The 25,116-nt window shown below is 34.0% G+C and overlaps 1 protein-coding gene across 1 annotated transcript in view; it reads left to right on the top strand.

The window, feature by feature from the left end:
• Window positions 1-6,193: 6,193 nt before the first annotated feature.
• LOC144354116 (high-affinity lysophosphatidic acid receptor-like) overlaps window positions 6,194-25,116 on the top strand; it is a 55,764-nt gene continuing 36,841 nt past the window's right edge. Inside the window, exon 1 of the mRNA XM_085505479.1 lies at window positions 6,194-6,338. The gene's annotated coding sequence lies outside the window, so the exon portion shown is untranslated. The remainder of the gene's footprint in view (window positions 6,339-25,116) is intronic.

The raw sequence follows: 25,116 nt of genomic DNA, 5'->3' as shown, positions 1-25,116 counted from the left end.
ATGGTTCAGTCATCCTTTAAACCATTTTTTGTATGTGTATTTGTACTTCAAAGGGCTGATGTATTTTAGCGAATGACTTATCTTTGTTTTCATGATTATATTTTTGAGTTTATTAGCTATCTTTTAGCTTTTATCGGAATGGAAGCTTATTTTACCAAATGCTATAAGTCATGACACATTTAAGTCAACATTGGGAATGCAATACCAACAGCAGTTACACAGTACCCGAAACAACGACGGATCATTGTTTAAATACTTATTTGACAAACTATTCGATATATTGATATGCGACGTTATGTTACGTTGTGTTGTGTTGTGGTGTTGCGTTGTGTTGCGTTGCGTTGTATTGCGTTACGGTATGTTGCATTGTGTTGCGTTGCGTTGCGGTATGTTGCGTTGCGGTATGTTGCGTTGTGTTCTGGTGTTGCGTTGCGCTATGTTGCGTTGCGGTAAGTTGCGTTGTGTTGCGCTATGTTGCGTTATGTTGCGCTGCGTTATGTTGCGTTGTGTTGCGTTGCGTTGTGTTGCGCTGCGTTGCGGTATGTTGCGTTGCGTTGTGCTGCGTATCGTTGCGGTATGTTGCGTTGTGGTATGTTGCGTTGTGTTGCATTGTGGTATGTTGCGTTGTGTTGTGTTGCGTTGCGGTATGTTGCGTTGTGTTGCGGTATGTTGCGTTTCGGTATGTTGCGTTGCGGTATGTTACGTTGTGTTGTGTTACGTTGTTTTGCGTTGCGTTGCGTTGTGCTGCGTTACGGTATGTTGCGTTCTGTTATGTTATGTTGCGTTGCGTTACGTTGTGGTATGTTGCGTTGCGCTGTGTTGTGTTGCGTTATGTTGATTTGCGTTGCGGTACACTACGCCATGCTTCGTTACGTTAAATTGTGTTATGCTGGGAAGTTTTTAAAGTTGGGTTACATTCAAAATACAAACATTTGAAGTTAGAAATTATTATTTATTTCAGTATTATAAGTACGCCCAGACTTAAAATACACAGGTAAAGAAAATAATAAAGTGACAGTGCTTAAATCAACACTAAACACATATTTGAAAAGTAACGACGTGTGTGGTTATATCCTGACTATTTATTCTTATTTGCTATAAAGTTCCGTGTGAGAAAATCGACTAAGATATTATTAATGGTTATAGAAAAAATCCCGAGTTGTACGCCCTCAAGCATAGTGGGAAAGCTTAGATGGTTGCGGGATACGTTATATTCAAATATCCTTGTATAATGAATAAATAAACAAAAATATAAAACGCTCGCATTAAATGTGTGTAACAAACCCAAAGTGTCTGGTTTGCGGAAATGTTCAAATGACGTCCGCCCTCTACGGTGCGTCAGTGAGTGAAACTGCGTTTATGTCTCGGTAGTGGAAAAAAATTAAGATAATTTTCAGGATAAAGAAGTGCTCTGAAAGTAAAGTTCGACACTAGATGTGTTATTTTTTGTCTCACTCTCGGTAAAAGAGCGCTTTGAGATATACGTTTCTCGTGATTTATATACAATTTATTTACATTTAATATACGAACGACGGGGGGGGGGGGGTGTCTGTCACATTATTCCAGTACTGCGTGGCTGATCCCACTGCTGTTCACACCTGAACCTGTTCAAGATTTACGATCACTTTTTTTTTTCAAATTGTTCAAGTAGATAAGTGTTGAGTTTCTATTTTACTAATGTATCAGACACGTCTAATTGACCGTATGTTAGTTGGAAAGTTAGGGGGTACTTCTTAACAGCTCACAACATAGCAAACCTTCTGTCGCCTCTGAACTACGCATCAGGGGAGAAGCAAATTGTGTTTATGTGTTAATATCTATTTCATGTGTTAGGCTGTAAACTCCAGTGTTCTATTGGTCCATGAGTTTTTGTAAGTTCACTTTTTGCATTTGCGCATGCGTGCATAATAAATTAGGGAATTTTCCTGTATTCCTTTAACCGTCAAGATGGCTCGTGTTATTGTTTTTGTATAGTATCCTCTTCTTATTTTCCCCGTCGACGCGAGTAACTTCGTGAATAATCAAGGATGAGTAGCTCAACATCATGAGCACTCTGTCAGTCTGTATTAGATATCTTCATTTAGAGAAGCATCTTTATGTGAAGGCAATGCGGTGGCATTATATTGATTAAATACTGAGACAGATAGAATACACTTAACTGTAGTTGGTATACAGGTGCGACGAAATACTGATCGATTCCCATCAAGATTGTTTGGTTGTACCAGTGCGCCCTCTATGACACAAATGTTCATTTTTTTTAATCTCTACGTCCTGTTTACTGTAAAATAATGGCTTCTCTCTTGGTCGTTATTATCAGATTCAGTTTAAATATGGGATAGTCCACTTTAATATATGTGAGACAGAATTATATACAGTTGCAGAGAGATATACTGCTCTTTCATCGATTTTGATTATCACAGTGTTCACACAAATTCTAGATAGCGGGCGTTTCTTCCACTGTGCCCGCTCACACGTAGTTTTGTTTAAGAAGTTTTAGAGCGCGGACTCTGGGCAGACAGTTTTCACTGGTGTGTGATTCGTCATTTTTACGCCGGTATATAAACTGTGCGTACGATAAAAATAACACCGCCATTATTAGTTTGCTGTGTGGTACGTCTGAACAATATATTAGGCGAAGTCAGAGTTTTCAGATTATGGTGTAGAATTGTGTTTTTTCTATTGAACCTGTTTCTTCCTACTGTGTTGTGAAATCAGATATCGTGCTCATCTCTGTGTGTGTAAGTGTGACGTGTGCGCTTTGATACCACTCTGTCGGCGAGTGCAAATAGTATCTTTGTTGTTCGCAAAGTTTGGAGTTATCATCTACGCGCTGAAATGGTGTAATTCACTTGTAATGCTGTTAAAGCGGTAGGGTCGTCACCTGCGCACGTGCGGGAATTGAGTCCCAAGCGACGATAATGTTACCAACCTTCATAGTTGCAATACATGGTTACAATAACAACACACGCTAAAAATTAAAGGCTCATGGGTAGACACTTGTTTGTAAACAATGACACGCTATGGCCATCTGACGCATGCGCAGGTGACGACTCTCCAGCTTTAACATACGAGACTTTCCCAACGTTTGTTTGCTTGAAGAAGCTTGGGCTCACCAGAAATACAATACTTGTCAGTGATTTGTCATGACAGTCCAATGTTTACACGCATTTATTACATTATCAATTTCCGAGATTTAAAGCGGGAATTGAGTCCCAAGCGACGATAACAACTCACGCTAAAAAACAAAGGCTCATGGGTAGACGCTTGTTTGTGAATAATGACACGCTATTGGCCATCTGACATGTGCGCAGGTGACGACACCCCCGCTTTAACATAACATACCACAGTCCTCTATAGTGATAGAGGGACTGTGAACATACATATGTGTCATCTGACGAGACTTTTCCAACGTTGTTTGCGTGAGGAAGCCTGGGTTCACCAGAAATACAATACTTGTACTTGTCAGTGATTTGTGATGACAGTCCAATGTTTGCATGCATTTACATTATCAATTTCCGAAATTTAAGTAACATAATAGTCGTTAGTTTGTATATACCTCCATGGTATATGAATCACTAACGGCCGCAAATAATCCGATAGATTTCAAATTGAACACGATAACTATGACGTCAGAAACGTGTAGGCTCATCCCAAGTTAGTCTATAAGTCGGCATAGGGTCATCGTCTCGTGCGTGCAAATGAATGCAAGTTTTTCAGTATTTTGCAGTTTTTCAAATCCAACTTTTATCTGTCATGCAATTTAGTGGTAGATATTTGGCTTACGATTTTAATGACTTGTGTATGTATAACTAGGTACCGTACGAAGGAGTCAACGTATTCTATGACATACCCGGACGAACATACCACATGAAAATGAAACACGCAAGTCGTCTATTGTCGATGCCACAGCGCGTTTTTATTCGTCTAAGATTGACAATGTAAATAGAAAATTCCGAAATTCCAACTTTACCTTTTAATCGCCCCATCTCGTTCACACCTCTCAACACAGCACCAGTAATACCAATGCACTCCTTGCAAAGGTTGGCGCATGGATATCCAGAACGCATGCATACTGCATATTGCATGACCAGTCTCTATGTAATCGCATCGTATTTTGCGGCTTACAGTTTATTGAAACACGCAAAATTCTTCGAAAGGGATTAAATTGGTTATACAAAGATGGATCAATAAAATACACGAAAACTAATACAAAACAAACTCATAGAACATTAGCAGGACAGTAGCTAATCTAAAATGACTAACACAATATGGAAAAAAAATCTAGAATAACATCATGCTAGGCAACCATATCTATACTGACCGGACGAAGATAACAAATTCTCTGGTTTATTAAATATATTTCAAGCCCTGAAAAATAAATGAATAAAATACAGGATAATGATCTGGAAATTGAGTCCTGAAATTGCCTCGAAAACATAACATTATTTATGAATTTAGTCAGTGAAAAGTGTAACGAGTGTTGTTATTTTTTATCATTATAAATTTTAACTGATTGTTTAGATTAGCAAAGTCTGAAATGCATTTCGTTGTTCCCTCAAATTACTCTCGTCTTTGTTTTTTTTTAAGGGGACATAATATATAAATTATAATTGATTGTTTAGATTAGCAAAGTCTGAAATGCATTCTGTTGTTCCCTCAAATTACTCTCGTCTTTGTTTTTTTTTAAGGGGACATGATATATAAATTACAATTGATTGTTTAGATTAGCAAAGTCTGGTATGTACTTCGTTGTTCCCTCAAATAACGCCCGTATTTGGTTTTTATAAAGAAGACATGATATTATAAAACGCTTTCCATCTTCTACTTTATTTTCTGAACATGAATCACATATCCTTTTTCTTCAGGGATTGTTGGAATTGTTTGTCTTCTGTTTTTAAGCGATGAATGTTCAGTCGAAACTTTCTTGAAGACTCTACATTTTTCATTGTTACAGTAGTGAAATCACTTTTCAATTCCCCGGTTTGTTCTAAGTTTCTTTCCTTCTTTTCTACTAGATTCAAAAGTTATTTATTTCATCATTTCAGTGCACTCTAATACGATACGTGATATGTAAATTGCACCTATGTGGAGCTCTTTCATCTGGGAGTATCATGCTGTTAGGCTTGACATCCCCTTTAATTAATTTGCCAAACAATGATGATAATATTGTAACTTTAAGTCCTTTTCAAGAATTTAATTGTTTCTTTGAATTGCCATTCAAAACTATTCCTAGATAATTATTTAACTATGTTGATTTCTTTTTCTTCCTTGGCAAACTCCACGTTACCTCTTTAAACAAACAACTATTAAATGTGTTTTCGTTACTGTGAAAGGAAACCGCTGTTGAAAACGGATTGACAGTGAATAAAAACAATTCCACAAACTGTTGAACAATACTGGATATATTAGGCACAAAAGTTGAAAACAAAACCGCGTAAATTTTGTCAACATTTTTTACATTAAGACCTATACCTAATAGGAATTAATATCCATTTGGTTCAAAATTAGCAAAGAAATTATAGAAAAATATATAAAAACGTGAAAAATGCTACATCAATCATGATTTAGGGGGGGTACAATTAGGCGTCCAAAGGGTCAATATTACAATATACGTTGTGACACGAGCGTGCATTATTCACGCAGCCTCGGTCGGAGTAATATGAACATAACATATTTAGTGTTTGAAAACCATGCCGGAACTCGGATGTTTACCAATTTTCTACACGACTGGTTTGGCCGTAACCGAATCATTTATTAGTACGCGCACTCCGGGGATTAAAATTGAACAAGCAAACAAGAACGGTAATTAGAGGGCAATATTTATGTTCAGGCGGCTTGTATAGCGTAACAACTCAAACCAATAGACGCCTTTTTGAATATGGCATGCTGTGCTTGAAAAAACGCCCGAAAAAGTGAGTAAAAACTGACCCAATAAATTGATTTATGGTTTAATTTCCGGGCACGTTCACGGCTCTGTAATATTACGTCAATTCGCCACGCCGTGACGACTAGACTCGCTTACTAGTCATATTTTTTCCCCGCAAACAATCTAAATAATAGAAAAACAAACAATCAAAGAGTTCACTCGGAGCTGTATGTGCAATATGGTTATCACAAATGCGTACAGGTTTTATTATTCGACGTATCAGCTGGTTATTAACATAATCTATTGACCATGCGTCGTTGATGTGTTTCTCCGTAATCACAGATAGAGTGAGCCGCAGATCATACTAACCGACGTGATCGACGATCGTGAGAGATTTTCGTGGTTTGTCAGCTCTTCAGCATCGACCTTGTTAAGTGTTAGCATCCCGGGCCACATTTAGGCGGTGAGAAAGGTAAGATTGTGTGGACGGATGAGAACGATTTCAACGTAGATGTGTTGGCGCGTCGAGGATGCGAGTCGTGCAATCTCCATCTTGCACTGACTGATATTGTAGTAAAATGACAGATGCTAGACGGTTCAAGAGGAACTGTGTCCGATCTATATCGGATGTGAATTCACAGACATCCTATTTGTTTCACACCATTTGGTAAATGTTCATAACTAGATGTCCACGGTGTACGATTGTTAGATGTCGTATGGGTAACATATTCCGTAGCTCAGACGGCTGTCCGCGCGTCATGGCCTCGGCAGATTTCATTCTAGGCAGCGCCGTTTTATAGTATTTACATAATATTATTTCACCTTCGTAATCGGTTATTCTCGTTGAGGAACACATTTCTTGAAAAAATACAAAATACAAATAAATAAGTGAGAAAACGCGTATGAATTCGTAGTATTCATGAATTATAGTTAAAGAAGAAAACACAATTAATTTGTGTAGCGTAGCAACCCATTGAGAATGTAAACTAATTCGCAAAATGGCGGGTACAATACATGTACTGGATACATGCCATGTTAAAAGTGTGAAAAACCCACTGAGCATTACTTTGATATTTTCTCCATGAGGTGTCCAGGTTTCTTAGTGAAATTTTTCAACATGAGAAACATTCTTTTTTATCTTGCTCTTATCATTGAAGATGAAGGGAAAGGTTTATATAAGAGGCATATGCCTGTTGATTATTGTTATTGTTGTTTACTCTGGTGTAAAACCTTTGTTTGTGGTTTACAGTGACTTAAACGGTTCTTATCCAATTTTTTGTCAAAGTCAAATATTTTTATTAACCAGTTTGGGTTCTTAGCCAAGTTTGATTTTGGTATGTATTCTACGTAATTTTTTTAAGATAATAATGAAATTTCACTAAAAATTGGCTAACGAAAAACATTCATTTGACATAAAAATAATAGCATTGACTACATACATTTATAATGTTAATCAGAAGAATGAGCTGTTAGTATTATGCTTCCCATGTTCTGTTATTAGATAGTGAAGTAACCTGATATCTTATTTTCATTAGGAACTATTAATCATTTTTATGACAAAATATGGGAAAAATAAGGTTGTCACCATTGTTTGTGTTTCAGTGTAAGTGAATTCATCAATCTTTGTTGCAGTATAAGTGACATCACCATTCTTTGTGTTTCAGTGTAATAAGTGAAGTCATCAATCTTTGTTGCAGTATAAGTGACATCACCATTGTTTGTGTTTCAGTGTAAGTGAAGTCATCACTCTTTGTTGCAGTATAAGTGACATCACCATTGTTTGTATTTCAGTGTAATAAGTGAAGTCATTAATCTTTGTTGCAGTATAAGTGACATCACCATTGTTTGTGTTTCAGTGTAAGTGAAGTCATTAATCTTTGTTGCAGTATAAGTGACATCATCATTCTTTGTGTTTCAGTGTAAGTGAAGTCATCAATCTTTGTTGCAGTATAAGTGACATCACCATTCTTTGTGTTTCAGTGTAAGTGAAGTCATCAATCTTTGTTGCAGTATAAGTGACATGACCATTCTTTGTGTTTCAGTGTGAGTGAAGTCATCAATCTTTGTTGCAGTATAAGTGACATCACCATTCTTTGTGTTTCAGTGTGAGTGAAGTCATCAATCTTTGTTGCAGTATAAGTGACATGACCATTCTTTGTGTTTCAGTGTGAGTGAAGTCATCAATCTTTGTTGCAGTATAAGTGACATCACCATTCTTTGTGTTTCAGTGTGAGTGAAGTCATCAATTTTTGTCGCAGTATAAGTGACATCACCATTGTTTGTGTTTCAGTGTAAGTGAAGTCATCAATCTTTGTTGCAGTATAAGTGACATCACCATTGTTTGTGTTTCAGTGTATGTGAAGTCATTAATCTTTGTCGCAGTATAAGTGACATCACCATTCTTTGTGTTTCAGTGTAAGTGAAGTCATCAATTTTTGTTGCGGTATAAGTGACATCACCATTCTTTGTGTTTCCGTGTGAGTGAAGTCATCAATTTTTGTCGCAGTATAAGTGACATCACCATTCTTTGTGTTTCTGTGTAATAAGTGAAGTCATCATTTTTTGTCGCAGTATAAGTGACATCACCATTCTTTGTGTTTCAGTGTAATAGTGAAGTCATCAATCTTTGCTGCAGTATAAGTGACATCACCATTGTTTGTGTTTCAGTGTAATAAGTGAAGTCATCAATCTTTGTCGCAGTATAAGTGACATCACCATTGTTTGTGTTTCAGTGTAATAAGTGAAGTCATCAATCTTTGTTGCAGTATAAGTGACATCACCATTGTTTGTGTTTCAGTGTAATAAGTGAATTCATCAATCTTTGTTGAAGTATAAGTGACATCACCATTGTTTGTGTTTCAGTGTAAGTGAAGTCATCAATCTTTGTCGCAGTATAAGTGACATCACCATTGTTTGTGTTTCAGTGTAAGTGAAGTCATCAATTTTTGTTGCAGTATAATTGACATCACCATTCTTTGTGTTTCAGTGTGAGTGAAATCATCAATTTTTGTTGCAGTATAAGTGACATCACCATTCTTTGTGTTTCAGTGTAATAGTGAAGTCATCAATCTTTGCTGCAGTATAAGTGACATGACCATTCTTTGTGTTTCAGTGTGAGTGAAGTCATCAATCTTTGTTGCAGTATAAGTGACATCACCATTCTTTGTGTTTCAGTGTGAGTGAAGTCATCAATTTTTGTCGCAGTCTAAGTGACAATCACTATTCTTTGTGTTTCAGTGTAAGTGAAGTCATCAATCTTTGTCGCAGTATAAGTGACATCACCATTGTTTGTGTTTCAGTTTAATAAGTGAAGTCATCAATCTTTGTCGCAGTATAAGTGACATCACCATTGTTTGTGTTTCAGTATAATAAGTGAAGTCATCAATCTTTGTTGCAGTATAAGTGACATCATCATTGTTTGTGTTTCATTATAATAAGTGAGGTCATCAATCTTTGTCAGAGTATAAGTGACATCATCATTCTTTGTGTTTCAGTGTAAGTGAAGTCATCAATCTTTGTTGTAGTATAAGTGACACCATCAATTTTTGTGTTTCAGTGTAATTGAAGTCATCAATCTTTGTTGCAGTATAAGTGACATGACCATTCTTTGTGTTTCAGTGTAATAAGTGAAGTCATCAATCTTTGTTGCAGTATAAGTGACATCACCATTGTTTGTGTTTCAGTGTAATAAGTGAAGTCATCAATCTTTGTCGCAGTATAAGTGACATCACCATTCTTTGTGTTTCAGTATAAGTGAAGTCATCAATATTTGTTGCAGTATAAGTGACATCATCAATTTTTGTGTTTCAGTGTAATTGAAGTCATCAATCTTTGTTGCAGTATAAGTGACATGACCATTTGTGTTTCAGTGTAATAAGTGAAGTCATCAATCTTTGTTGCAGTATAAGTGACATCACCATTGTTTGTGTTTCAGTGTAATAAGTTAAGTCATCAATCTTTGTTGCAGTATAAGTGACATCACCATTGTTTGTGTTTCAGTGTAATAAGTGAAGTCATCAATCTTTGTCGCAGTATAAGTGACATCACCATTGTTTGTGTTTCAGTGTACTGTAATAAGTGAAGTCATCAATCTTAATTGCAATATAAGTGACATCACCATTGTTTGTGTGTCAGTGTAATAAGTGAAGTCATCAATCTTTGTTGCAGTATAAGTGACATCATCATTGTTTGTGTTTCAGCTATATGTGTGAGTAATTTCATTGTATTTTCTGAATGTGTTGTTATTGTATTCCAGTATGAGTTATGTCAGCATTCTTTGTATTCCCATAATAATTTAAAATTTTTATTACAAACAGATTTCACATTGAAAGGACGGTGATTAAAATTTATCCTCACATCACAATGGCCTCTGTCCTTTAATTACTTTGTGACATTGCATCGTATCAGTTATCTGACCTGTTGCAAACATTGTTCATATCCATACCCCAAACTATCATCATAAAATATTATTGTTACTATAAAAAATATAATTTGAATTAATATTTCCTTTGATAGTTTGAATTAATAATTACCTTATGACCTTTTTATGTTTATATTAATCAAAAGAAATCATGGAGGATGTAATCTGCATGCCATAAATTAGTTTTTAATTATATTGTTATGTCGTCATATTTTTATATCATTTACTGCCCCAACAGGCTGCATGATTCTTACTGTTCAAATGTGTTTTTTCGTACTGTGAAATATGTTTGTTTCGGCTTAATCAGAACTTGCTCATAATTTTTGACACAAATTATCATAATTCACATGACTATGTTATTTATGATGTCATAAGCAAGCATGGAGCTTAATTTTCATTATATGAAACTCATCCTGTTGTGCGTTATAGCACTGTATTTCGAGGAAATCGAACAAATACTAGTTTCATTGCTTTTTTTATCACTTTTTTAAAACACTTGTGAATTAATTCATGATATAGAATTTTGGCATCCTATTTCACCAATTAACAATTTGAAATATTTGCATTTTATCTTGACTGTAAGAACCGATGGTCGTAAAGCTGGTGACAAAATAGTGACCATTCACTTGTGATCCTAAATATGTTTTTTTTTATTCCATGTCCTTATATTGAAGTTATTGCAAAATTGATATTTTCTTTTATGATGAGGCTTTTTTGTAAAAGATTCACCAATTTAAGGTGTATATATCGAGTATAGTTGTTTTTTTGGTGAAAATTGCAATTGCACTGTAACATAATAACTACAATATTACAATAGACATTCTGAATTTATTAGTATATCTTAATAGTTGAATATTTATTAAATTATAATAATTCATTTTGGGTTATATCGTCAATCTTGGGATAACAATCTTAATTTATGACAGCGTATACATGTTACCTGGCCAATGCAATGATGACATAACAAGTACATGTTACCTGGCCAATGCAATAGTAACATAGCAAATACATGTTACCTGGCCAATGCAATAATGGCATAGTAAATATGTGTTACTTGGCCAATGCAATAATGGCATAGCAAATACATGTTACCTGGCCAATGCAATAATGACATAGCAAGTACATGTTACATGGCCAATGCAATAATGACAGCAAATACATGTTACCTGGCCAATGCAATAATGGCATAGCAAATACATGTTACCTGGACAATTCAATAATGACATAGCAAATACATGTTACCTGGCCGATCCAATGATGACATAAAAATTACATGTTAACTGGCCAATGAAATGATGACAGCAAATACATGTCACCTGGCCAATGAAATGATGACAGCAAATACATGTTACCTGGCCAATTCAATAATGACATAGCAAATACATGTTACCTGGCCAATGGATTAATGACATAGCAAATACATGTTACCTGGACAATTCAGTAATGGCATAGCAAATGCATGTTACCTGGACAATTCAATAATGACATAGCAATTACATGTTAACTGGCCAATGAAATGATGACATAGCAAATACATGTTACCTGGCCAATTCAATAATGTCATAGCAAATACATGTTACCTGGCCAAACCAATAATGACAACAAATACATGTTACCTGGCCAATGCAATAGTGACATAACAAATACATGTCACCTGGCCAATGAAATGATGACAACATATACATGTTACCTGGCCAATGCAATAATGACATAGCAAATACATGTTACCTGGCCAATGCAATAATGGCATAGCAAATACATGTTACCTGGCCAATGCAATAATGGCATAGCAAATACATGTTACCTGGCCAATGCAATAATGGCATAGCAAATACATGTTACCTGGCCAATGCAATAATGGCATAGCAAATACATGTTACCTGGCCAATGCAATAATGGCATAGTAAATACATGTTACCTGGCCAATGCAATAATGACATAGCAAATACATGTTACATGGCCAATTCAATAATGACATAGCAAAAACATGTTACCTGGCCAATGCAATAATGACATACATGTATACAGGGGGAGGGGGTCGCATGACACAATTGGCTGAAATAATCATCTCATTTGCATAAATTAATATTCATGAGCAATGAGAAATTCGACTTTTCAGTAAAATTGTGCCAAAATGCTTTCCGATAGCATACATGTTAGTTCTAAATTGACTGATTCTATCATTACGCGCTGAAAAAATAATCGGAAAAATGATGTAAAGGTATTTTTTGAGACACGTTTTCAATCAGACTCCAGCTAACTGTTGAAAGTAAGCACCGGTTTTTTCTTTACCATAATCATAGCAAGTTACGAAATTCATGGAGAATGCAGAGGCACGTTTATATTTCACTCTAGTACTATTGCTGAAAATTGCTCAAAATGTTTTCGGTGACTTTATCAATGACAAGTTACCTAATTAGTATGCATTTCGAGAAACCACAGTGTGTGTGCATGCGCGGTTTTGAATGGAACAGTTTTGAACGCAATAAAATCACGCGTAGAACTCAGGCTTCAGCAAGAAATTGTGGCGTCAAACTGGTTGTCGGTTGAATTGTTTTGCAATAGACATAATTTTGGAGCCTGTATTTGTCTATGAAATGTTTCTAAGTTTTGTTGAGGATTATTCTGTAAAGAAATTGCTGAAATTATTTCATCTGTTTGTAAACGGGACGTTGTTGCATTGACGATGGGCTATGGATGACTGACATCGAAGCGTTCCATTCAGATCGGATGGCGCCCTCTCGTGCCAATCCCCCCCTGCATGTATATATACATATATGTACACAATGTATGGCAAGCATACAGGATTATAAGCCTAGACACTAATTGGAATAAATAATAGTTAAATTACCACAGTTGTATCATCCTCAGACACACTAACAAACAAACTAGCAACAGCTGTGTTCTCTTTCATCTAATGAGTTCCCTGTTTGTTAATGCGATTATAGCTTTGACATATGCAGATGAACCCAATAATACTGCAATGATGCTGTGGTATGTTTACATGGGAAGTTCTACACTACTGTAGAATACTTTATTTTCGCTTGGAATTTATTTTCGCTATTTTCGCTGAAGGGATGATTCCGTAAAAATAAAATCCAGCGAATATACTTTTTTTTTCTATATTTCACATTAAACTCATCAAAAATCAGTGAAAATAAATTCCATACAAAACGCCCAAAAAGCCTTTTCAGCGAAAATTAATTCCAGCGAAAATAAAGTATTCCACAGTATACAATACAATAGATATGCATGTTTGGTAGAAACGGTCACAGAAATGAAGAACAGTATTTCATGTTCGAACGAAACGGCCACTGAAATGAGGGAAATTATTTCATGTTTGGGTGAAAGAAAGAAAGAAGGAGATTGCAACACAAGTGAACACTGTTGACTTAAAAGCAAACATTTATTCTCCATAAAAACAGTTCTAAAATGTTTGGCAAAAGTCACATTCAGGATGAATCAATACAATAATTTAATATTCATATACACGGAGTTGACACCAATCAAAGCGACATAACTTAAGCAAACCTCATATCTGATCCCTGAATTGTTTTCACCTTTTTAAAGATGAAAGCGTTATTCATTAATGCGTTTGACGTTTTCAAATCGCAGATTGACCCATGGTGGTAATTTCTGAAAGGACACAGAGTCTACAAACATTCAGTATTTTATCTCCATTGTTGGCTAAGCTTCAATTGATGGAGCGTAAGACAGAACATAGACCCTCTAACAGAACAAACGAGGACCTCTGATACGAAACAGATCAACACCTTAAACAATAGGCACTTCTAGTACTGGTATATTGTCTTCCATTACTAGTCTGAGCAGCCTCACATCGTGACAATGCTTGTAAAATATGCTTTGTATACACTTTTACATGTACCGTTAATACATGTATGTTCTTAAAAATATTATTGTATTAGTATCCACATCATTATTATAATAATGTATATATGTGTTAAATTCAAGACTGTTTAATTGCTCGTTGGGTTTTGAGTTTGAGCATATAGGAATAGATCTCATTATTTCACTGGCGATTCTGAAAACTTAAATGGTTTTACAGTATGCGGTTTCTATGGATACGTACATATATGACATATATACATGTTTTATATGACTTCTTAAATATTTGTCTTTCAGCAATGTTGTATTTCTCAGTTTTAATTTAACCATTTAATAACTGTCAAATTCAATTTGCACTCTGTAATAATAGAAATTTTTTGAGTAAATTAATGGATGACCGGGTAATGTTCCAGACTCTAAGATATCTGAGTCTGTTTCCTGATTGCTTGTAAATTTTCTATTTTCTCTGCAAATAATTTTAAGCTAGTCTCCGCATAAAATAATTTGGAAATAACAGCAGGGATTGTTAGCTCCGTTTCATGTTGGGGGATTGTAAACTGTTACTGTAGAATACTTTATTTTCGCTTGGAATTTATTTTCGCTATTTTCGCTGAAGGGATGATTCCGTGAAAATAAAATTCAGCGAATATACTTTTTTTCCTATATTTCACATTAAACTCATGAAAAATCAATGAAAATAAATTCCAAGCAAAACGCCCAAAAAGCCTTTTCAGCGAAAATTAATTCCAGCGAAAATAAAGTATTCCACAGTATTAGATTCAGATTTCTGACCAGACTGTCTGATCCCATAGTCACCATGCCAAATTCACCATTATAGAATTCACATTATTTCCAACATACTGAGCATATTTCTTAGTCCTTACTTGAGTAATACAAAATTTAGCAGTATATGTAAAATTTAGTGCTGTCCTTATTTGGGCATTGGCCTAAATATTTTGGAAATAATGAATTCATCTGTTTGAAAATTTTCATCCTTATTTGGGCATTATCACCATATTTGGAAAATGAATTCACTTATTCAGTCCTCCCTTGTACTAAGGTCATATCTGATAAATGACCCTCATATCTGCATCGTTATATGATTATATTTGTTGAATATAGTAAATTGGCTAGCGGAAATTAAACTCAGATTGTGCAATATTGTAATAATAATAATTCTCTGTTTGACATCACGAGACATAATTATAGATTAAAAATATTCACAATGTCTGCTGTTTCTATTGTTCATATCATTAGTCACAGAATTTGTAACCACACACAATTAACATATGTGTTTTCTTCTGTCCTATTCTTTTTTCTATATTAGACCTTGAAATCTAAACACCTCTATAAAATGAACACTCCTAGAATACCTCAAAATTTGGCCTCTCTGTAAACTGAACACCTATAAACTGAACGCTTCTGTTCTGTAAATTAAAATTTTTAAATTAAACCTCTGTTGAGTATATACCTTTTTAAAACACCTGTGTAAACTGAGTACCTGTGTAAATTGAACACATTTAAACTAAACACTTCTACCATAGACCCTTTTAGAGGGTCTATGCTTCTACAAACTGTTTTGTAAATTAAACACTTTAAAAAAAATGAAAACCTACAAAATGATCTTCTCTGTAAACTGAACACCTGTGTAAACTGAACACATTTAAACTAAACACTTCTACAAACTGTTCTGTAAATTAAACACTTTTAAAATGAAAACCTGTAAAATGAACATCTCTGTAAACTGAACACTTGTGTAAACTGAACACATTTAAACTAAATACTTCTACAAACTGTTCTGTAAATTAAACACTTTTAAAATGAAAACATACAAATGAACATCTCTGTAAACTGAACACCTGTGTAAACTGAACACATTTAAACTAGACACTTCTACAAACTGTTCTGTAAATTAAACACTTATAAAATAACAACCTCTGTAAAATACACACCTCTATAAATCGAACACCTCTAAACTGAACACTTCTGTAAACTGAACACTCAACCCAAGCTCCAATGAATATTTCAACTGAATATCCTGCATGTGGATCAACTTACATTAATTACCGGTACCGGGTATTATGCGAAATTGATCACCATTCTTAAGTTTTTGATATGTGCTGTTTAAAATTCATTCATGATTTCTAATTGTTACTCATCATTCAAGCTTTTAAACTCTGGAAATAATAAACGATATCAATTTAATTGACTATAGTGGGATTACTACATGCTTCACTGGTGGTTTTTACATCAAGAACTTTAAATAGAAACAGCATGGGGCTGATTATGATTTGACATGCGTAGGGAGACTGCACATTGAAAAATCTATTAGTTATCAAGAGGAATCCTTCATAGGAGTTAAGCAGACATTTCCGTACAGTGGAAAACCCGGAATGTGAAAACTATGGAAACATGGAAAGTAAATAATACTTTTCATGTTTCCATGTTTCGTTTAACTTTAAATATATATATATATTGAAACTGAAAAACACATGAATTTATTAACATTTGTTTCTAATATATGACAGTATTTTTTACTTTACATGTTTTTACATGTTTTTACATGTTTATGTCTCTACGAGACATTTCTTGTTGTAGCCCTGTTCACATTTTGTAAAATTAAACCTGTTACAATATAATAATTGGTATAACAGTGAGTTTATATTACCACTGTTCACATGTGGAAATTAAAAATAAAACCCATTCCTATTAATTCTTAGATTAGATATTAGCCCTGTTCACATGTGGAAATTAAAAATGTTACCCGTGCTATTAATTCTATTAATTAGATATCCCTGTTTACACCGTGAAATTAAAAACCAGACACAAGTCGGATTGGCATATGGGTGGGGTAGTTTTATCTCTGTTCACACTTGGAAATTAAAAGCTGACTAAAGTCTAACAATTGTTTGTTGAGTGAGATAATACGATAGTCACACTTCAAAATTGGCTTCAAGCGAAAAATTCATAAAAAAAGTGATTAGTGAGTGATTTTAAATCACATTGAAGTAAATTCAGAGTGCCTTTAGACATTACTGTGAGCGAATCAGTAAATGTCTGTGTTTGATATTGGAATTACACAGATTGATTCTCGGCGATAAGTAAGGGATTTAAAGCACTAGACAAAATTGCTTCACAAAACATTCAAAATGTTTTTCAAATGCGAACCGCATTCTACCATAATGATCACTAATATCTCGACGTTGTGATGCCAATCACGATTCTGATCACGTAAAGGTTCTAGTCCGCACAGCCAGAGTAAAAAGAATTCCTAGCAGGGTATACTAACCCCAAGGTTTTAATACTGATCATTGAATGTAGACAAACAACCAAATATATGAACAGTGACGTCCAGCTTAAGCTATCTCCACGTAATGTGTCTGTAACCACGGCAACCAAAGCTTTTGCCTCTCTTCAGTTTCACGTATACTGTATCCTTGTTTGTAATTTGTTGTTAATGGATTTTTTTTTAATGATAATGGATTTTTTGTTTTGTTTCGGCAATGTTGAGATGATAAACTTAGTAATGCCTAATATACAGTATATCACAATTTAGTCTGTAGTAATTTAAATAAAATATCTTCTTTATAGAGGCTGTAAAACATACCCTTTATTTTGAGTTTTGATTACAAAAAGTTCATCTTTCACTCTCAAAATTATAACAATAAAATCATAATTTCAGGATTAAATATTTATTTTATTTTTGAAACCCTAATTTGGATATCGTATGGTTTCCTGTATAGCCATTTGAAAATTTATAATGTTAGTACTGTCACCAAAAGATAAAATACTAAAACTAATAATGAATACATAGTTTCTGTTTCACTTTAAGCTGACTTGCCTAAAAAGTGTGCACTTTTATCTAGGCTTAGTGAATAAATAATTACAATAATTGCATTGTTAAATGCGTCCCAATCATCGTGTCATGTTGTGCTGAATATACATTAGGGTATTAACCAGGAATTTGAAAGCGCCTGTCAAAAATCCTTTATTTATTTACAAAATTGTCAGAAAAAAAGAAAAAAAAACAGTTAGTAAAATGTTGCTTTTCAAGTTCACAGGCTGACAGACAGCTAGCTAATATACACAATTATATATGTTAAAGTCCAATGCAAAGTACAACGTTTTTTGCAGTTTTTTGATATTTTTTTTAAAGATTTCTGAAAAACGCAGCTGTTTAATAATTTAATTTATCAGTCCTGAATAAAGTACATAGGGCTTGATACAATTAAAGGATAGAGCTCCAGCTTATGACAATTAAATTAAATTACACCTAAAGACAATTAAATTCTAACAAATTAATCTCAGTAACTGTAGTAAATATGTAGCAGTTCTGTTTACCAAAAAATTATTTAAATATTGTTTTTTTTTTATTTCTTCAGTAGTAACTTGGTTCTAGGGGTATTCAATTATGTTCAATTGCGTCTAGGATGTAAAACTCATCCAACAGGCATTCTGAGATTGACGTAAAACTCTCATGGGATAATAATCAAGTAATGCAGCAAAAATTGAATAAAATTACGTATTAAAGATGTACAGCTGATTCATCATAATTAGAGAAAACCCATACCTGCTGTACGCATACATTATGTACAACAAGTATAAAAATACTGTAGAATACTTTATTTTCGCGTGGAATTTATTTTCGCTATTTTCGCTGAAGGAATGATTCTGTGAAAATAAAATCCAGCGAATATACTTTTTTTTCTATATTTCACATTAAACTCAACAAAATTCAGTGAAAATAAATTCCAAGCAAAATGCCCAAAAGGCCTTTTCAGCGAAAATTAATTCCAGCGAAAATAAAGTATTCCACAGTATTTCCTTTTATTTCATTCTTGCTGATATTTAAACAAAATTCTTGAGAGAACTCTCAGAGGAGGCAACATTTTTCAAATCGCTGTTGTATGAGAAACAGAATTGGGGAGGGTGGCTGATGCTAATTGCATACGCCTTCCTCTCTCCTACAGTCTCTGGTGTTTGCTTCAAAGTTAAACATGTTGAGGCAGGAGCTTCAATGTAATTAACTGAGTTTGCGTTCAATATACAATTTCTATCTAAAAGACATCAATTGTGTGTGTTTTCATTGTATTGTAGCCTGGGGTAGCATGGTAATTGATGGAATTTACTCTCACTATGACTCCCTGCTTTATAGACCAATAATGCAATGTTTCACTGCTTAAAAATTCCAGTTTTTATTTCCTGACTTGCAAAATTTTGAATGTAGTCCCTCATGAAATTAAAGTTTATTTTAAAATTCACTAAAAATAATCTGTTATAACTTAAAATTCTTTTCTCAAATTACTTATTCAAAAAGTCTTTAGAAAAAACAATGAACTTAAATTGTTTAATTATAAGTGGAAATGAAGTTGAGCACAAAATACAACTTGTGTTTTACACTGCATAAAATTCATCTAACTATTCGCCAACACCATAAGTACATTGGAAATGATATTACGATATTACCTAATAATATTATGAGGTTATTACAAAGATACCTCAAAGTATGCATGAAGACAGTACACCGGGAGTATCGATCGACGCGCAGCAGTATTTGCGGTATCCTCGTAATAACCTAATTATTATACATCTTTTCCCTTCAAGGATACATCATGGAAATGCCGAAATTCAAAAGGTTTAGAACAGAATCAGCGAACTTCTTTGTATGGAATCCGGTCAAATCCTGGTGGCAGCCATGTTTGTTTTTATTATTAGAGGACGCTTACGCGCGTAATCATTCCATATTTGGAATTCGCATTTCCAAATATGGTAGTATGAAAATACATTTACCCCGTAAAATACCGCAAAATTACGGCACACTTATGGCGTTACAGTGACAGATGTATAATAAACTATTATAATAATAGTTTATTTTAAGATAAATAAAATTGTTAATTGTTAAGAGAAAATATTAAAAGCATAAAAAGATTATATGGTTTAATTATTTGCTTATTTAACTGATAGCCAAATTTGATAAATTATTTATTATTATTGAATATGCAAAGCTAACAAAAGAAATGTTTCCTTCACAAACCAGTGAATTTAAAACCTAAAGTTAATATCTCTGCAAAAACAAATCTGCTAAAATTAAATCTGGTAACTATTTCTTCCTTTACGGTGTGAATGCGTTGAAGTGAATTTTTATCAGTACATATTTTTCCTGATTGCCAATCTAATTTTCTTATATATTTAGTACGTTTTTTGTAATAACAGTTTATTGCTGTTATTGAGTAGGTGAATGAATTTAATTTTCCCTAACTTGCTATTGAACATGTCGTCGAAAGTATATTTAGCTTATATTAAAAAACACAGTATCTGTTAAAAGAATTCCTTTTAATAAGATGAAAGTTTAATGAGTTTATGGAAAAAACACATTCTGAATCTTTTTCTCTTCTCCCCCAAGAGATGAAACATGATGGAGAAAAAAAAAGTTGATTACGCGTTAACCTTTTCGTACTAATGGAGTGGAGGGACCTGATTCGATCCCCAACGGATTTGAGTTTTTGAAATTATTCTTATACTAGTTAATTACTGCTATGGTTATCTATGACGTATAAACAGACTAATTAGTGTCGTTATCGCAAACTCAAACATCGCTGAGGTGAGATTTCATGCTGTTTTCATATGACAAAAGATGGCCATGTTAGGCTAGTGCTTTGTTTATAATTTTATTCGTTTTTTTTTCTTCTTAGTTTGCATTTTTAATTTCCTAAAAAACTCTGTATAAAGCTAAATAATGTTTCCTTACATGGAAGGTACTCTCTCTGATTTGTTTGTGTTATAGCATTGTCTCCGATATTTTTGGGGGAATTAAAAGTGCATGTATTTAATACTACTATCTACTAGAGTTCTTATATATATTGATTGTAGATTGAGAATGATTTTTGGGGAATTTTCAGTAAAAAAAATTTGTTATTTTTAAGTGCTTCATTATATCAGCCACGCGATACTGCTGTTTTGACCTTTTCAAGGAATTTGAAGAAGGTGGATTCCTCTGGGGACATTTTTTATTTTATGATTGGCAGTTAAATGAGCAGTGATCATGTTACTATAGCCCCCTTATTATTGAAATAAACACTGCATGGAGTCTCCTAATAGGCTCATAGATGTCAGAGACAAGAAACACACTTGTGACATTTGAAAATGATACTTTTCAGACACAGATTTTGATTATGTATAACGACAAAGCATCAGATCTACGGAAAAACTGTCTTGTGTAGATGCAGATTCTAAAACATCATATTTACCAGCCGAGATGCAGCCACCACCTAAAACCACTATACCATGGTAGTGAGAGTGTTTTGTTACGCCGACTCTGATAGGGTGCATGATTTAAGGCATGACCAATCAGATCTCTGTATTTTAGTGTGGTCAAGTTTGCAACTTCTCGGTACAATCACGCACAGGTTTTGGGAGAGTATGTTTACATCGAGTTCGCGAAAACCGTGCGATTCAGATGATACCCCCTTTAATGCACTCTGAATACGTACACGTCTCTTCGAAAACAATCAACTTGAAACCATTGAGTGGCTGTAAGGTTGTTAACGTGGTTCGTAAATCTGCCGACTATCCAGTTCTTTCCTCATACTAAAAACTGTTTTAACCAGGAAATTATATTACCATGGAAACTTTAATCTAAATGGATTATGTCCTCTCCTGTTCAATCCTTTGCTGAGTACCTAATGGCCTACACACGTAGTTGTCAGTAATTTGATCTTAGAATTTACAGACTTGTATGTTTTCACCTACTTTGCTTTGAAATGTTGATTCAAAGCAGTCTGTGTGTTCGTTATGGGTCCCACGTGATACGTTGTTAACCGTTCTACTGTAATTTTGCAAAAGACTTATTTTCCTGAATTTACAGTACCTGTATATACAATGCATGTATAATACGTATAATGTACATTGAATTGAATGATCAACTGAATAAAACCATTTTTGTTCTTCTATATCTTGTTTATTGATTGTTTTTTTCTGATGGATACTGTGGAATATTTTATTTTCGCTGGAATAAATTTTCGCTGAAAAGGCTTTTTGGACGTTTTGTATGGAATATATTTTCACTGATTTTTGATGAGTTTATATAGAAATATAGGAAAAAATGTATATTCGCTGGATTTTATTTTCACAGAATCATCCTTTCAGCGAAAATAGCGAAAATAAATTCCAAGCGAAAATAAAGTATTCTACAGTATATAAAAATTAAGAATCACTTACAGTCGGTTTGTACTCTCTCAGGTGTAATATGTACTTACAACTGTGAATATCAGGATGAATGAAATTGAATGAAATTTATTTCACCAAAATAAAAGTTTTAAAACAACATGAAATGTAAAAATTGTACAGGTAGTAAATATATATATAAATAAATAATGAATTATACTTTCCTATTTTTGGTGGGGATTACAGATATAGTTCATCAGAACTAGTCGGGTCCGTAATCCCTGTATATATATTTAATTTCATAGTTTAATCACATAAATCTTCAAATAAAGCATGAAAGAAAAATATAACAAATCAAATATTGAAAGGATAGTTTTTGACTCCCATGTGCGAAGCACAAAATGGGAGTCTTTGCAGTTAGTGTGTCTGTATGTGTGTGTGTATGTGTGTATGTGTGTATGTGTGTGTGTATGTGTGTATGTGTGTCCGACTGTTCCACTGCTATCTCAAGAACCATACATCGGTTTTTGATGAAACTTGGTGCATGAATGCTCTGGGCCAATGCGCAGATTTGATTAGGTTTTGGTAAAAATCCGTGCATATTAATTACCTAATTTGCATGATAATTAGCTATTTTTTAGTGGTTCCATGACTGTTCCACTGATATCTAAACAACCACTCATTGGATTTTGATGAAACTTGGTACATAGATGCTCTGAACTAATGCTAGGTTTTAATTAGTTTTTGGTAATAATCCGTGGATACTAATTACCTAATTTGCATAATGATTAGTCAATTTTCGGTTTTTCCACTGATATCTCAAGTACTAATCATCACATTTCAATGAAACTTGGTACATAGATGTCATACGACACTGCACAGACCTGATAGTTTTTATGGTAATATCAGTACATATTAATTACCTAATTTGCATAATTAATTAATTTTCAGCATTTGATATAAGTAGTTAGCATTACATTTCAATGAAACTTGGTACTTACATACTCAAGGACTATGCAGAGATTGATTGTTTTCGATAAATATTTGTGCATATTAATCACCTAATTTGCATAATTAGTTAATTTTCAGCTTTTCCACGGGTATCTCAAGTACTAATCATCGCATTTCAATGAAACTTGGTACATAGATCCTTTAGGACTATGCAGAGACCTGATTAGTTTTAGGGTAAATAATTGTGCATATTAATTACCTAATTTGCATAATTAATTTTCAGCTTTTCTACTGATATCTAAAGTACTAATCATCACATTTCAATGAATCTAGAATTATGCATACCCAATTAGTTTCCAGTAAATATTTGTGCATATTAATCACCTAATTTGCATAATTAACCAACTTTCACACTGATATCTCAGGTACTATACATCACATATCAATGAATGTACATGGATGCTGTAGGACAATAGACAGACCTGAATAATTGTGGGTTAAAATCTGTACATATTAATTACCTAATTTGCATAATTAACCAATTTTAAGCTTTCACACTGATATCTAAAGTACCGTAAAAAGCTCCAAAATTTCGACCGGTTTTAAATAATTGGTGTTAGAAATGTGACGTGTTTTTAGAGTCAAAGTTAAGGTGCATTTTCGGACGGTCGAATTTTTCAGAATAGAAATCAGCAAATGAAAAAATGGGGATGATAGACAGTGTGCTTCATTAGTTTTTAAAAAATGCAATGTCCGTCAATTGACGTAAACTTCCTCATGTTTCACGGTAAAAGCAAAGGTCGTGGCCGAGTTGTAACTCAAAATCTAAACAAAGTCATCAATCAGTGAGTATTATGACAAGCAAAACAAAACATCAAGACGCGGAGAAGAGGTCAGCACAAAACTAATAGGTCAAAAGACAAAGCTGTCTCGCACTACCTAGGAAAACTTGCGAATGTTCGAAGTACAGGTACCCATTGGACAAAAGATACATGGAAGTTTAGCAAACTATCTCCCCGACCCAGTGCAATGTATCCGGTTAGAATCAAAGCTCACGTGTCCCTTATTTGAGGGACCAAATTCTGCCGTAAATTCGCCCTTGGATTAAAAAATAAAATGGGATTTAAGAAAATAAAATGGGACTTTTAAGGTGTATTTTGGCGTCATTTTTCGGACATTTCAATCAATCCTGCCGGCTAAAATAGAGTCTAAGTTTTACCGTAGTCATTGACGTCTGTCTATTCAAGAGTACACGTGTATGATTTTTATCGTGACTAGCGTGAGCGGGTAAGCTTCCTTTCGAGAATGAGCTGTTATCACTGTGAACAATGTTAAATTATTCTTCAGATGACCAGTTTATTTTTTAAAAACAACTAATTTTTTTATTTAAAAAAAATCATGCCGTTTTCGCATCAAAATCCAAGCCAAAATATCGTACTACAACATCAATCTCTTCCGCATTGCGTTCAATAACATTAACATATTTAAATAAGCTATGGTAATTTGAACATGTTGGCATCATCCAGCTTTTTGATTGGTTAATTAGCGATTTGACCTATTTGACCTAAGAGAACATGGCGGATATCCTACAGCATCAAACGTTTATACGAGACCGGAATCATTCGCTTACGATGAAACTAAGTTGACTTTTATTTGTATTTCATAACCATTCAACAAATTTATTTTGTGTACATTATTATAATCACTACTGAGTACAGTAATAATCAACAATTCAGAAACGCAGCATGCCGAGATTTTTGTGTTCGTTTTTATTTGAAACTTCGTTTATTTAGAATATATTTTCGTTACCAATAAAATAAAAATCTCTCAGTCAATCAGAAACCCGGATTCATGCCTTCGAGGAAGGTCC

The sequence above is a fragment of the Saccoglossus kowalevskii genome, chromosome 11, assembly GCF_978046115.1.
Source record: "Saccoglossus kowalevskii chromosome 11, keSacKowa6.1, whole genome shotgun sequence".
Lineage (NCBI taxonomy): Eukaryota > Metazoa > Hemichordata > Enteropneusta > Harrimaniidae > Saccoglossus > Saccoglossus kowalevskii.
This window is presented reverse-complemented; position numbering and strand designations above follow the sequence as displayed.